Below are 15,504 nucleotides of genomic sequence, written 5' to 3'. Positions count from 1 at the left end.
TATTAACAAAATTTTGTGACTCCCATATGTTTGAGAAACCACAATCTTGAAAGATTTTTTGTATAAACAAGATCCATTTTATCTGGTTATTATGTAGCGACAACGTGTCACCCTATTCAATATATATATATATATAGTAAAGATAACATTAAAAAATATTTTAAGATTTTCAAGCGGTGTGGTTGGGTGTCATGTTGACAGGGGGGGGGGGGGGGGTTCACCTTAATTATGATTAAAACATGTTTTTTGTACTGCCTCTAATCAACAGAAACTAAAATCTCATTAAAAATGAAAAATCAGAATATATTTTAATATAAAATTTGTAGAACAGAAGTTAAGTATCCCATAAAACATAATGAATCATTATACATGCAGAGACCAAAGCAGCAAAGATATAGTCAATAGAATCTATTTGCATTTGCCTATGTTCTATCCTTATAAAACCTTGCTGTGAGGCATGGTCCCTGACATCAGAAAAATGAATGAAGTATTGGCAACTGGACGTTAAGCAACCAAATATAAATCCTCACTTTTCCGTGAAGTGTTCACAATTATTTGTCTTTTTAAAATTAAAAGGATTAAAAATTCCCAAACTGAAAAGAGTTGAAAATACTTTATTACTTTAGAAGTAAAAATTATAACAGACAGAATAAATACGGCAGAAACAAACAAATGGGAAAAAAATAAAGAACAATTTGAAATACCATATATACATGTTTAAACAGTTTACTAGCAGATTATGAACGGGTCAAGGTTGAGCGAACGTGAATTTCTACCTATTACACTAAAAAGGTGACAATCAATTTTTTGAGGCACGTGTCGAATACACATTAGATAACTTTCTTATTAAAAAAGGTATAATTGTAAAATTTAAAATAATGAATTTTTACAACGTCTATTTTTATATGCCATGTCCTTTGTAACAGTTGTATCATTCCATCAGGTCCTTAGTGCACATTTTTGTTCTTAGTGCACTAAGGAGGTCCTTTGCGGTATTACTACGGACCCCATATATTTGAAGCTGTTCAAAATACTGTACATTATAGGTACGTGTATCAGATTAAACAATAATTGTCATATATATAAAAAGAATAAGTAATCTGGTATGAAATATGTCCACTGGAACGACCGTGCAAGTGCTATATATATATTATAGCCAGTCAAGGTCGTTAAAAACTTCCATTTGTTGTTGTCCACTGAAAATAAGCCCTTGAATACACGAATCCCCGTTTTATTAATGCCAAATTTATTTGTTAGTATTTCTTATTCTTTTTCTTATGATTTTATCATATTTTTTGTGTGAAATTTTCTGTGTGGTTGAACATGAAATTGCCTCCGGTGCTACAAAGAAAATTTGTTTAATGTCAAATGTTGCAAGATATGCTAAGTATTACACGTGGACAGGATGTTCCCCAAAAAATAAGTTATACACACTCCGAGGGTACACGCTAGTGTCATATGGAAAATTACTGGGTCACCTGTAAGATGGTAATCAGCCATGCAACTAATCAGGTTACTTAACTGACCATGTCACTTCAATTTAAAGTTTATCGGTAGATCAAAATGATAAATTCGTTTTAATTAAACATTTCAGATCTAAAGGATTTATCATTATAATGAAGTGAAATAATTAAACCATATCGTATTATTTTCAAAAGATTATTTATTTTCATATTTTTTTTATCTATGCCGGGAAAGAATTGAAAACTGTATTTATAATTTTTAAATTTATTTTATAAAAAATCCGTGTAGGTCTCATGAAATGGAACCCACGCATTCCTACTTAAGATTTATAAAGGAGTAGGTTCAGTAAGACCCCTTTTCGGCCCCAAAATATAGCAGTTTTACTAAATTGTATAGTACTAGAACCGAACACCTGTTTTGGGATATATATACATATAGTTAATTTACCGTAAATAACTGCGAGAAAATGAATAATACACAAGTTGATAATTGTCTCTTCTCTGCTTATTAACTTGCATGCAATATTTTCTCTGATTTACTTGTGAGATCACCGACACTAATAATAATTACCTAAAAAAATAGGTGCTCCTTACTGGGAAGATCATATCGGATCCTATCAATTTATTGGTTCCATTCCCCCAATTAAATGAGTCTACACGTCTCCTTAGAAAAAATGCCTTGCAATGCGTCTGAACTACTAAGTACTTCCATATAATTTCGAAAACAGATAATAATGTATTTCACTGGATGAGATTGGGCTGACGGATTTTTAAATGGAAATGTATTAATTTTTATTTATAGCACAAGTTTTACAAGGCAAGATTATTCACCCTTTTCGCCCTACAAATCAAATGGTTGCCTCCTTACACCTACACGAGCTAAAACATATACATATGAACATTTGATATCATTTATTTTGTGTGACAACTCTTCACCAATGACCTGAGTGAAAGGTTGACATGGGCAGATCCAGAAATTTCCATTTTTTAATAATTTTTTTTTTTTGGGGGGGGGGGGGGGGGGGGGGGGGGCAGAGGGGGATGCTTGCTCCAGTCATGCTTCAGTGATTCCCTATATAATCAACAAAATATTTCACACCAAAAAGGGGGGGGCGGGGCTTTCTCCTTAATAAGAAATCTCTGTTTTCAGGCATAGGCTATGAAAACGGCTAATGAGTTTTCAGATGCTTTACATTAAAATACATCATGTACATACATGTGACATACACAATTATATATAAATGTAGAATCAAATCTTGATAAATGTATGTAGTTGAAATTGTTAGCTTTAAACATTAAAAAAATGAACTCCCAAAGTTTAAACATAATTAAGAATGACCATGTACATGATGTAGTCTGTAATGTATGCCATTGCCATGAAGCTAGATCATTGTAGGTAAACTGTCATCTATTTCCTTAAATCTTTGTCGCCAGTCACCCCAAGTTTGATTTAAATTAGGGAGCTACCATTTGATTTTTATGGGGGGCTAGGATGAAATTTGAAAAAAATAGGCAGAACAGGAGTTTTGACAGTCAGGGGACTTACTGAAATAGGTGATTTTTAAATCACTTATTCGAGTAGCAAAATTGTGGTTTTGTCACAAATTGAAATTTTGTATTTTTTTCCAAATTTTAAACACATCTGGTTTAAATAATATCTTTTAATTAGTAAAATTAAAAAAAAAATAAACTTTTTGCTTCTTTTAAGTAGAAAGGTTTCTGCCTTTGATGCTATCATTTAGCTGAAAATTCTATTTTAGTTGAAAAAATGCTATAATAATGGCTTTACATAATGAACTGATACTTTCTTCAAAGATTTTTCCCAGCAGTGGGAGTATTTTTCCTGTGAAGTTCAAGGTTTCATCTTTCAGATTATGTAATAAAATTCTACTGTTGCGATAAAAATCTCACTGTTCGGGGGTGTTGAAATTAGTAGGGATAATTAAAAAAAATGATACTTAAAGAAGTGATTTTTGGGAAGGAAATTGAGGTCTGATACTTAAACAAGTGATTTTTATGTCATTATCCTAGATTCAGTACAAGGTCATCACCTGAAATGACCTGGTCATCCTAGACAACACAGATGTTGGTTCTGATAAGTTTAGAAACATAATTAGTCCCTGGATCATTAGTATTCTATATTTAAAGCTACAATAAAATTAAATCACTTCTTCTAGTGATTAATTTGTACTACTTAAATGGGTGATTATTAAAGAAAGACAACTCTAACTTCCAACCTTTATGGAAATAATGTTACTTAAATCAGTGATTTAGAAAATCACTCATTTAAGTAAGTCCCCTGACTGTTTGAGAAAAAAAAAGGCAGGATGAGACACTAGCAAAAAAGTCAGGACGACAATTTAGGTAAAAAAAGTCAGGATAAACTAAAAAAAAAAAAAAAAAGGCAGGAACGAACAGAGTGAAAAATAAAAAGGCAGGACAGAGATTACAGCTAAAAAAAATGCAGGATAAAATTTTTCATCCTAGCCCCCCCCCCCCCCCCCCCATAAAACAAATGGTAGCTCCCTTAGTCAAGTATATATCTACTCTATCAGGTCTCTAGTTTGGATAGTGTATAACTTGCAAATTAAAATCATACTCCTTCCAAATTTCTTTCTTTAAAATATTATGGATGAAATAGCAAGTAAAGAATGAATTAAATTGGATGAAATGTGTCAATTTTTTTGGTAAAGTAGTATGTCTGAAGTTGTCAAACTTAATGATAGACCCTTCAGGGGCGGATCCAGTCATTTTAAAAAGGGGTTTCCTAACCCAGGACAAAAAGGGGGGGGGGGGTAATTACATGTCCCCATTCAAATGCATTGATAGTCCAAAAAAGGGGGGTCTTTGACACATTCCCCATTCCCATTCTTAATTTTATCATGTAGTGGTCGTAGTCCGAAGACACTTGGTTTTCGCATAATTACTTTTAGTATAAGTTAACAGAAATCTATGAAACTCAAACACAGGGTTTGTGACCAGAGTTTTTGTCCAGAGTTGTTTAGAAATTACATGAATTAGGGGCCAAAAGGGGCCAATATTAAACTTTGTTTGATTTTATAGAAAATTGAATTATTGGGGTTCTTTGATATATATATTCCAAATCTAACTGTGTATTAAGCTTCCTAATTTTTTGGTCCTGTTTAAATTGGTCTATCTTAAGGTTCAAAGGGTCCAAAATTAAACTTATTTTGATTTTAATAATATTAAAATTCTTGGTGTTCTTTAATCATGTTAATATGCTGAATCTGAATATTTACTTAGATTTTTAGTATTGGCCCAAATTTCAAGTTGGTCCAAATTGGGGTCCAATATTTTACTTTGTTTGATTTCCAAAAAATTGAATATATGGGGTTCTTTGATATGCTGAATCTAACCATTCATTTAGATTTTTGATATTTTGGCCCGTTAACAAATTGGTCCACTTTGAGATCTAAAGGGTCCAAAATTGAACTTTATTTGATTTCATCAAATAATGAATTATTTGGGTTCTGTGATCATGTTGATATGCTGCATCTAACCATGTATTAAGATTTTGAATATTGGACCATTTTAGAGGTTAATTGTCAATTTAAAATTTTTAAGTACTTGGACCACATTCATTCAATGTCAGAAACCTATGCTGCATCAACTATTGAATCACAATCCAAATTTACAATTCAGAGTTGTATCCATAAAATTGAGAATGGAAATGGGGAATTTGTCAAAGAGACAACAATCCGACCAAATAAAAAAACAACAGCAGAAGGTCACCAACAGGTCTTCAATGTAGCAAGAAATTCCCGCACCCGGAAGCGTCCTTCAGCTGGCCCCTAAACAAATATATACTAGTTCAGTGATAATGAACGCCATACTAATTTCCAAAGTGTACACAAGAAACTAAAATTAAAATAAAACAAGACTTACAAAGGCCAGAGGCTCCTAACTTGGGCCAGGCGGAAAATGCGGCGGGGTTAAACATGTTTGTGAGATCTCCCCCTCCCTCTATACCTCTAACCAATGGAGAAAAGTTTGAATTGAATGTTGTGTCCATACTTGCTCCAACTGTTCAGGGTTTAAAGTGTACGTTTGTATCAAGCTGAGCCATGCATAGCATTCTTATTGGTTATTTATATATTAATTTGAAATTTTGACGAGTGAGACACATACAGATTATACAGTGTAAACAATATTTCAGAGTTTAAGGTAGTCAAGCAAAACAAATCATAGAAGAATAGTTAAATCATGTTTTTGTTGTCCAATGAAAAATTAGTACGAACACCAAGAAAAAGTATGGGAATGTTTGTTTTTTAAACTATTGACCAGGGTGAAAGTCTTTGAAAGTCATGACTGACAAAAAGTTTGTGAAATGAAATAGCACAAATATTCCATTCTTATTAAATATTATTGTATATAAAGAAAATACTGATGTTTAATAATAGTTTTTACCCTTTTTATGTTTTATAGGACAAGAAATATAGAAAAATAATGAAAAATATAAACAGTTTCAATAGAAATGAGCGACAAAACAAGATAAACAGAATACAACAAGGCCTAAATGGTAAGACCACTTCTATATACTGTAAATTCAGAAATTATTGCTTGCCTTTATTATTGTGATTTTTCAGGGAATGGACAACTTATTGTGATTACAAAAAAAATCTGCATCAATTATATATCATGTATATACATGATATATATATGTTTCTGTTATCAAAATATGATTTCTTATTTTTGCGATACTCACCCAGTCACATTAATCGCATTACTAAAAACCTCTGGATAATTTCTGAATTACAGTAATAAACATGATAAAAGTAATTGCCTTTGAATGATGACTCTTATAAAAATAAGAAGATGTGGTATGGTAAATGAGTGACTTATCCACCAGAGTTCAAAGAAGTGGATGCAAGAAATTAAAGGCCAATGATGGGCTGGCCTTCAATAATGAGACAACACTTCCTTTATAGGTCAGCCAATAAAGTTCCCAACATGAAAAGATTTAAACAATCCAATTTAGTTCAACATGTTCAAAAACAATAACAATTAATAAAAAAATATCATGTCTGTGAGCACTCAACCTCTTACCTGACAATAATATAGGACAGTGGTTCAAATAACACAGCATATGAACATTCTATAACAACTTTTGCAAGTGGCTAAACTTTAAATATCACTGCAAGGCACTAAACAACGAATATTAAATCTTGGACACAAAGCACTGAAATAAGAGAACTCATATAAAGCATGACAAGTAAGAATATCAAATGAAAGTTTCTCAAATGTTAAAGTACGCCATATGAAACGAGTGAGTGATGAAAAATAAAGTTTGTCCAACTTTTGAACCAATGCATGTATACATCATAAACTTAGTCCTCTGTGCACGATTTTATCATTATTTTCACAAGTATATCATATAAATCGTCAATTTTTTTTTCTCTCTGTTTGTTATGATTTAACAAATAATGCTGCTCATTAAATGCCGTGTTTTGAAGCTGAGTTTTACCGATTGCCACCTTATAGTAAACAAATCACAAAAAGCATGGGTATTGAGCACGTGTTTAACATGTATAATCAGCTATTTGTTTATTTCAATGACAGATCCTTGCATATTGTGGTCACCGGATTTTTACGAGGAGGGTTACGCTCGGGTCACTATGTATATGGAAAATATGTATCGGTGAATTGCTTCCTGGAAGCAAGCAATTAAAAATAAGTAAAAAAACATAATTATTATACATATTTTTTTTTAATTTGAGGTTTCTTATGACTTTAATTAAAACATGATAAAATAAGCCTATTTATATTGCTGTTTTTTTCTCCATTTATCATGTTTATAACTTTTTATTTTTATTTTATGTATTTATAGGTCAGATATCTTGGTTTTTATGATCATCGTCAGGTCCTGCAAGTCTATACTGAAGAGGAAACTTATTTGTTAATACTTTTCTACATAATGTGCTAATTGGATTAATTAATGTGAAATGAACTCAATTGTGTGTTTTTCTGGAAAAAGAAATAGAAAAAATTCTACAAAATTGCTATAAACAAAATGGAGTACTATCAAAGATGCACAAGGACACAATGGTGTAAAATGTAACAACCTACATATTCACTGATGGATTATGGAGAAATTAAGAAAAAAAATAGTGTCTTTGTCATGTTTGTTGTCGAAATAAACACATGCGTTATCCATTTATGTACATAATATTATGTACATGGCTCTCCATCATATCACATACGGAGTGGCTATTTGTCCGGCTAGCCGGACGAATAGTGCCAGGGCTATTTGTCCGGCCATTGCAATGCGCATGTCATATAATGATTATGTGCTTTCGGAAGTGTGTGTAATATTATCTTCAGTAGCACCGAGGGGGCGCGTGTAATCCGATCACTGATTTTCAATTTTAAGATCATGGCTGAAAACGGCGATATCAATATTTGTCACGGATAAATTTTGCAGTTTTCGGAATTTGACAATGAAAAACGATAGTATGAACTTCAAAAAATGATATAATCTTATGAAAGGGACTAAAGAAAAGGGGGGGGGGGGGGTTACAACCTTGAAGTGGGGATGTTGGATATAGGATTATAAAAAGTGGGATAATGAAATACAGGGGACAACAAAGATGGGATTAGGAGAAAAAAAGAAAATGTGCAATTTGAGAAAAGGAGCACACCGTGTCACCCCGACCCCTCACGTAAATAAAATAAAATCCAGAATTTCTGTAGTTCACTTTTTTTTCTTTTTTTTTTGGGGGGGGGGGGGACATAGAAAAATCTCCAATCTCTCACTCAAAATATGGATAACTTTATGTCAAGGGGTCTATAATTCTCTTTGACAGCTACAGACATAATAATTTTGTACCTTTTTCAGCTACACAAAATCCTTTACGTTAACTTAAAATGCACTACTGAGTCAAACAATACTTAAAAGTTTGTTTTACTAGCAATTTATTCTCTCTACTTATTTAAAAAATATGGAATATACATGACTTTTCTATAATTATTCGTCATCCACATTGGTCTATATTCTGGTATGAAGAAAACAACAATTTCAATTACTAGTTACAAGATTAGGCCCTAACAATAAAGATTATACAAACATGTGCTACCCCCTGGTGCCGCTGAAGATAATATTACACGCACACACAAATAGTGACATGCGCATTGTATTGGCCGGACAAATAGTCCTGGTACTATTCGTCCGGCTAGCCGGACAAATAGCAACTGCCTATCAAATATACAGAGAAGATGTTTGAAGAACAAGTTGCCAAAATTTATTCAACCAATTGAAGGAAGATGTCTTGTGAATGGAATTATTTATGCACTGAACTGTTATGTAGGGGGTAGAATAATTATACACAGCAGCTGAAACAGAAGACAAGTTAATTTGACATGAAAAGTGTTTATTTTATATAATCTTTTGTATCAACATGATCAATAATTCAGTCTAGGAGAAAATATATTTATACTGTTTGTCAATGTTTGTACTGTTATGAAATTTTTATAGAGGAAAAACATTTCCTTAAGGGAAATTTGATGTTCAGAAATTTCCTTAGAGGAAATTTGAAGAACAATGATTTCCTTAGAGGAAATTTCCTCAAAGGAAAATTTGAAGCGGCAAATTTCCTCAAAAGAAAAAGAATTTCCTCAAAGGAAATAATTATGCAGCAAATTCCCTAAGGGAAATCTTTTTCCCTTGAGGAAAACTCTTTTTCCTCTGAGGAAATTGTTGAAAAAAGTGGCATTACTTTTTCAACAGTGGTGCTAGAGCCAAACATTTTTAGGACAAATATCAGAGAACCTTAGATATATTATTGCTGTATGTTTATGCTTATGAAATTAGATATATTATTGCTGCATGTTTATACTTTTGACCTTAGATACATTATTGCTGTATGTTGATTGTCACTTGCTTATGACCTTAGATATATTATTGCTGCATGTTTTTTTTTAAATGCTTATGACCTTAGATACATTATTGCTGTATGTTGATTGTCACTTGCTTATGACCTTAGATATATTATTGCTGCATGTTTATGCTTATGACCTTAGATATACTATTGCTGTATGTTGATTGTCTCTTGCTTATGACCTTAGATATACAATGTATTATATTGCTGCATGTTTATGCTTATGACCTTAGATATATTATTGCTGTATGTTTTATTGTCACTTGCTTATGACCTTAGATATGTTATTCATGTTATTTGTGCAGGTTTATTGACACTTGCTTGAGTTATTTTATTGCTGTTTGTTTAATTTTCTGTTTTTGTTTTACACATTTTACTTGATGGTGTTATCTCAGTGAAAGATGAAATATTAAAACACAAGTGCCTTATTTGTTATACCAATTGTAATGTTTTGTCTTTTTGAAAATGATATTCTCAAATGTATATAACTTAAATTAAGAAGTGTTGAAATTAAGTAAGGATATGGTATGTGATTGCCAATGAGACAACTAAAAACCAGAGATAAAGGTATTTTCAGCCAGTGACTGAACAGCCGTCAACAATGAGCAAGACCTATCAACATTTAAATGTCTGCATGAAAAAAACACAAAAACATTCAAATGGATAAACATAAGACACTGTGTGCAATGGTGTGAAAGCTATATATGCAAAACTATATACTGAAAATTCAGAAATTATTGCTAGCAATTGTAAGTGCGATTTTTCTCAATTTCATCATTTTTTTGTGTGCAAAATTTAGAATAATCCTGTTTAGTTCATAAAAAATTTCAATATGCAAGTGTATATTATTGTGATTATAACCCTGTCACTATTTTCACAATAATAAAAACAGCAATAATTTCTGAATTTATAGTAGTTAAATTTTTGACACGTAGTGATTTACTTTCAATTAAGCATGCCAAGACAAAAATCGTAGAACACACAATTATATATTTCTACAATTAAGATTCAAAGAAATACTTGCACCCATAATAACTAAGTCCGTTTTGTGAAATTGCTTCACTCATGCAATTAGAAGATTTTTTTTATGTTTTCTTTTTAGTTATATCACTTCCCATGTGAACAATTATTGTTCCCATGGGAAAACATATTGTTCCCAAGGGAAAAATTATTGTTCCCATGGGAAAAAATATTGTTCCCATGGGAAAAGTATTTTCCCATGGGAAGAAAAGGAGTTCCCTTGGGAAGAAAAGTTCCCTTGGGAAATTTAAAGTTTCCCTTGGGAAATTTAGAACTTCCCATGGGAACAAACAATTTACTTATGTTCCCATGGGAACTTTAAAGTTCCTATGGGAACTCTAAACTTCCCATGGGAAAAGTAATTTTTCCCATGGGAACTTTCAATGTTCCCATGGGAAATTCTAATATTCCCATGGGAATTATCAAATTTCCCATGGGAAATGTACTTTTAATCAGCTGCAGTGACAAGAGTGACAACAGTGACAAGTTGGGACATATGGCATTTTTTTAATTTTTCAATAATCTATCACTGGACAAAATTTTTTTTTGATATCTTGTAAACCGACAAAGTCAGATTTGCCGATACCGGAATGGCAAATTTGTCCCGCACAGTGTTTACATATCACAATAGACCACTTTCGAGTTCATCCGTCACCGGAAAAAAATCGTCAACTATGCGCGCCTTGATGACGCCATTTAACAGATAGAGGGGCTCGCCTGTATCTATGCACTATTAACGTTCATCAAACGTCCTAGTGATCGTCTTTGTGAAGGATAAACTAGACATAATGGTTGTTCTGTAGGTACTCAATGACAATTCCCCAATGACAGCAGTGCTGATTGTCAATTTTGAGAATACAATTTGCCGAATAAATCGTACAATAAAGAATTATAGTTTTCCAACCACTCGCTCAACATTAGAATGGAAGTGACGACGCCCTAAACGCACAAATGACGTTCACTAAAACCAGAGTTTTTGGCGGAAATGCATCAAACTCGAAAGTTGTCTATTGATACGTTATTCTCGTGCTTGTTCACACTATACATACTTCATATACAGGAGTGTACTCCTTACGCAGAAACTGCTCCAACAAAGTTATGAGGAGCACAGATTAAAATTGACACTCCGTATATTTTATGGACACCATTACGACTTTACCAAACTAGCTAAGGACATTTTTACCACATGGACATTGGTAGATTGTGGTTAGTCATTATGTCGTCTAATCTTTTAATTACCGAACGTGACTTATTCCCGATTGTGACTGTTTTACTGAGTGTGAATTCGCTTTACTATAAGACGTGTTACAGTACTTATCTATCCCAAATTCATGTATTTAGTTTGATGATATATTTGCAATTCTCTTCGGATTTTGTCAAATGTGTTGACGTCTTTTTTATTATATTCATGTGTTATGGTAAAGAAAATTAATCACCGCCTTCATTTATTAAATTTGATTTTGTTCAATGTAATCTGTACGATGTTTTACGTTTGAAGTTAGTTTCAAAACAAACCGGACATAGCTATATAATATAGTTAATTGCTACCTTAGTTTGCTATCAACAATTGTTGCAATGTGCATTGTTATGCAATGTAATATCAGTATTTAGTTCAAATATAATCTTAAATCAATCCTTATTATATCTTATTTTGAATAGTTTTAGTCATTCTTATGTGACGTCATTTTTGTGCTGTTTCAGAATTTCAAATGTTACGTAATTTATGTGCCTTTTCACCACTTCGTATTTGACGTCACTTTTTTTCACTTTTTGCGTTGAGGCCTTGACTAAGTCGGATGTGTCTATTTTTTGTGTTGGTTTATGTATGTATCCGGTTTGGTTTTCTGTAATTAGTTAAAACTTTAGTTTTATCATGTATATCTTTTATATTCATTTGATAAAATTTACTGTTTGCAATAGCATAAATTGTTCTAAATAATAAGGATGTTCTTATCCCAAGAAGAAAATCCTAGCCATATTTGGCATAACCTTTTTGAACTTTTCATCCTCAGTGCTGTACAACTTTGTACTTGTTTTGCCTTTCGAACTTTTATATATTGGCGTCACTGGTAAGTCTTGTGTGGACGGCGCGTTTCTGGCGTATTAACTTTTAAACCAGATGCCTTTTGTTAGCAATTATTCGTGTGTTTCTTTGTCTAATATGTTCACCTACTTATTTGTATTGTAATATTTTAATGTTATATTTAACTTTACCATTAAAGTGCGATTATTGGCATGCCACAAAACCAGGTTCAACCCACCATTTTTTTCTTGAAAAATGCCTTGTACCAAGTCAGGAATATGGCCATTGTTATATCATAGTTCGTGTCTGTGTGTGTTACATTTTAACGTTGTGTTTCCGTTGTGTCGTTTGTTTTCTCTTGTGTTTGAGTGTGAATTCACATACAATAAGACGTGTCACGGTACTTGTCTATCCCAAATTCGTGTATTTGGTTTTGATGTGATATTTGTTATTCTCATCGGATTTTGTCTAATGTTTAGTTCGTTTCTGTGTGTGTTACATTTTTATGTTGTGTCGTGTTCTCCTCTTTTATTTAAAGCGTTTCCCTCTGTTTTAGTTTGTTTCCCCGATTTTGTTTTTTGTCCATCGATTTACGAGTTTTGAACAGCGGTATACTACTGTTGCTTTTATTTACTTTGTTAAACATTTTCGCTGTGTACAGTTAACTCTATCTACAATAATATTCAAGAAAATAAACAAAAACTGCCAAATGTCCTAAAAATTACCAATTCAGGGAAGTAATCAAACAGCAGGTTGTCCGAGGCGAGTAAAACTTTCAACAGTAGATAGATCTTCATGATTAAGTTTCAGAGATATAAGCTAAACTTCTTTTTACCCCCTTTCTATTTTTAGCAATGGCGTCCATCTTGGTTGATGGGCGAAGTTTTCAGAAACATTTTGCTAAACAATATTTCCATAAGGATGGTTCAGGCTAAGTTTGGTTTAATTTGGCTCCGAAGTTACTGAGGATAAGATTTTTGTAAAAGATTACAAAAATGTACAAAAAATTGCAAAAAAATGAATTTGAAGGGCAATAATCCTGAAAGGGGTCAATTAATAAGCATGTGTTTCTCCAAGAAACTGAGACAAATATCCAGCAAATATCCATCATGAGAAGAATAATGGCAATAAGAACGTTGGACAACCACAAATTATATCGAGAGTGAAGTTGGTCATTTTAGAGAAACTTAATCCACAAGGTAATGACAAATGCATTGTCGGAATGATGAGCTGTCGGAATAATGAGATGTCGGAGCAATGGGTTGTCGGAATAATTGGATGTCGGAATAATGGTTGTAGGACTAGCGTGACGTCACCTTGCCGGACCCTATCCGGCTAAATATAATGCAAGGTTGCACGGATGTTTTAAAATATCAAAAATCGTTTTTGAGTTATATTGTACGAAGTGTGGACGACGGACGGACGGGCAATGGTTATACAACAATACCGTCATAGTATTTTTTAAACGGACATATACTAATATTTGATCCTTTCAAATCCAATTTCTTCAATTTTTTCAGCTATTTCCATTTCAACTATTGAAATCTATCATCGTTTTTGTAGAATATAAATTTTACATTTTTGAAGATATTTTAAGAATTTCTGATACATGTATAAAATACCTATTTGGTATTGATACTCATATGGTCCAGCTGGCAAATGTCCTACCATACGTGTATGACCCGGCTGTATTTAATAATATGACAACAGACAATTGTGCAAAGTCGGAAGTAAATAAAACAATGCATTCTCAAGACGCACTGCGACATGAAAATAATAAAATTTCACCCAAAACTGTGCAGACCTTATATCACCATAACAACTGTGTAAAGTGTTAAGCCAATTTCAAAAGGCATTTTCAAAATACAGCGCGACACGTAAGAAATATATTCCCCCGTTAAATATTTTTTTTCAAAAGAAGTCCAACTCACGAACCTAAATACCTAAATAAAAATGTCACCAACAATTAAATAGACCTTAAGACTATAACAACAAAGAGTTTAAAGCCAATCAAATATGGCATTTTAAAGATATGTAAAAACATACCTTCCTTTTTTTAACTAATAAAAAAAATCCCATAGTTCTGGAACGAACAGTCATAACTTCACCAAAACGTATACAGATCGTTTGACCGTGCCCTGATCACACCATACCGGATAACTCGCACGGATGAGTAACGTATATCATCTCAATTTGTTACGATATTCGTCAGGTTGCATGTTCGTTCTACATCCGTTATATATGTTACCGTACATTTCATATCCTATAGCCTTCATATCCGGTATCCATGTGATATATATCAGTTAATGTACCGACGGAGGGAGATCTGAGGCTAACGACCGGAGAAAATATTGTCAGCGGACAAACCTTTTCTTCATCCGTTCGTGCTATCCGTTTAGGTGTGACCAAAGCGTATATATAAACAACTAAGTTAGTTTAAAGTCAACTACACGCCATATTCAGCCTATTTAAGACGGACGGTTATATACGTTTAAATATCATAATGCGTCTATTTTTTAAGGGGGAATTTTATACTATAAAAATAAATAATTTATTTCAAAACTTGGCCAACTTTTTTTTTATTAAGTTAAATACAGTCAAGTCCAAAATTCAAGATACGTGATGTGGAAAATGAAAACTATCATCGCATGTTTTACTGTATGCCAATCAACTGTTACAAGGAAACATTTCCCGCGTGTGCCTCCTACACACACGTTATTAACTGCAGTATTAAAACTTAAAGTACTAGAACAAATATATTGGTTATATTTAAAAAGATATTAACTATTTATTATCAATTATGAGTTCCAAAATATAGACACTTTTACATACAAGTCTGAGCAATAAATTGATTGTATAAATTTATGTTTTTTCCTTTTCTACAGACAATCATTAACTTGTAATTTCTATAAAATTTGTTCTTTTTTATTTTTATTTATTTTTTTATTTTTTTATTTATTTTTTTTTTTGGGGGGGGCGTCTCGAGGTAGATAAGTGAATGCTAATTGAGTCATACAGTGACCTATAGTTGTTAAATCTGTGTCATTTTGGTCTCTTGTGCAGAGTTGTCTCATTGGCAAGCATACCACATCTTCTTTTTTAT

The 15,504-nt window shown here is 32.5% G+C and overlaps 1 long non-coding RNA gene across 1 annotated transcript; it reads left to right on the top strand.

Annotated features, from left to right (window-relative positions):
* The first annotated feature begins 2,201 nt into the window (after positions 1 to 2,201).
* LOC139482235 (uncharacterized) lies at positions 2,202 to 7,443 on the top strand. The gene is made up of 3 exons (XR_011654800.1): positions 2,202 to 2,245; positions 5,910 to 6,003; positions 7,312 to 7,443. It is a non-coding gene; the product is annotated as an uncharacterized lncRNA (long non-coding RNA).
* Positions 7,444 to 15,504: the final 8,061 nt, after the last annotated feature.

The sequence above is a fragment of the Mytilus edulis genome, chromosome 7 (genome assembly GCF_963676685.1).
Source record: "Mytilus edulis chromosome 7, xbMytEdul2.2, whole genome shotgun sequence".
Lineage (NCBI taxonomy): Eukaryota > Metazoa > Mollusca > Bivalvia > Mytilida > Mytilidae > Mytilus > Mytilus edulis.
Note: the sequence above shows the minus strand (reverse complement) of the source record. Positions and strands in the feature narration are given on the sequence as shown.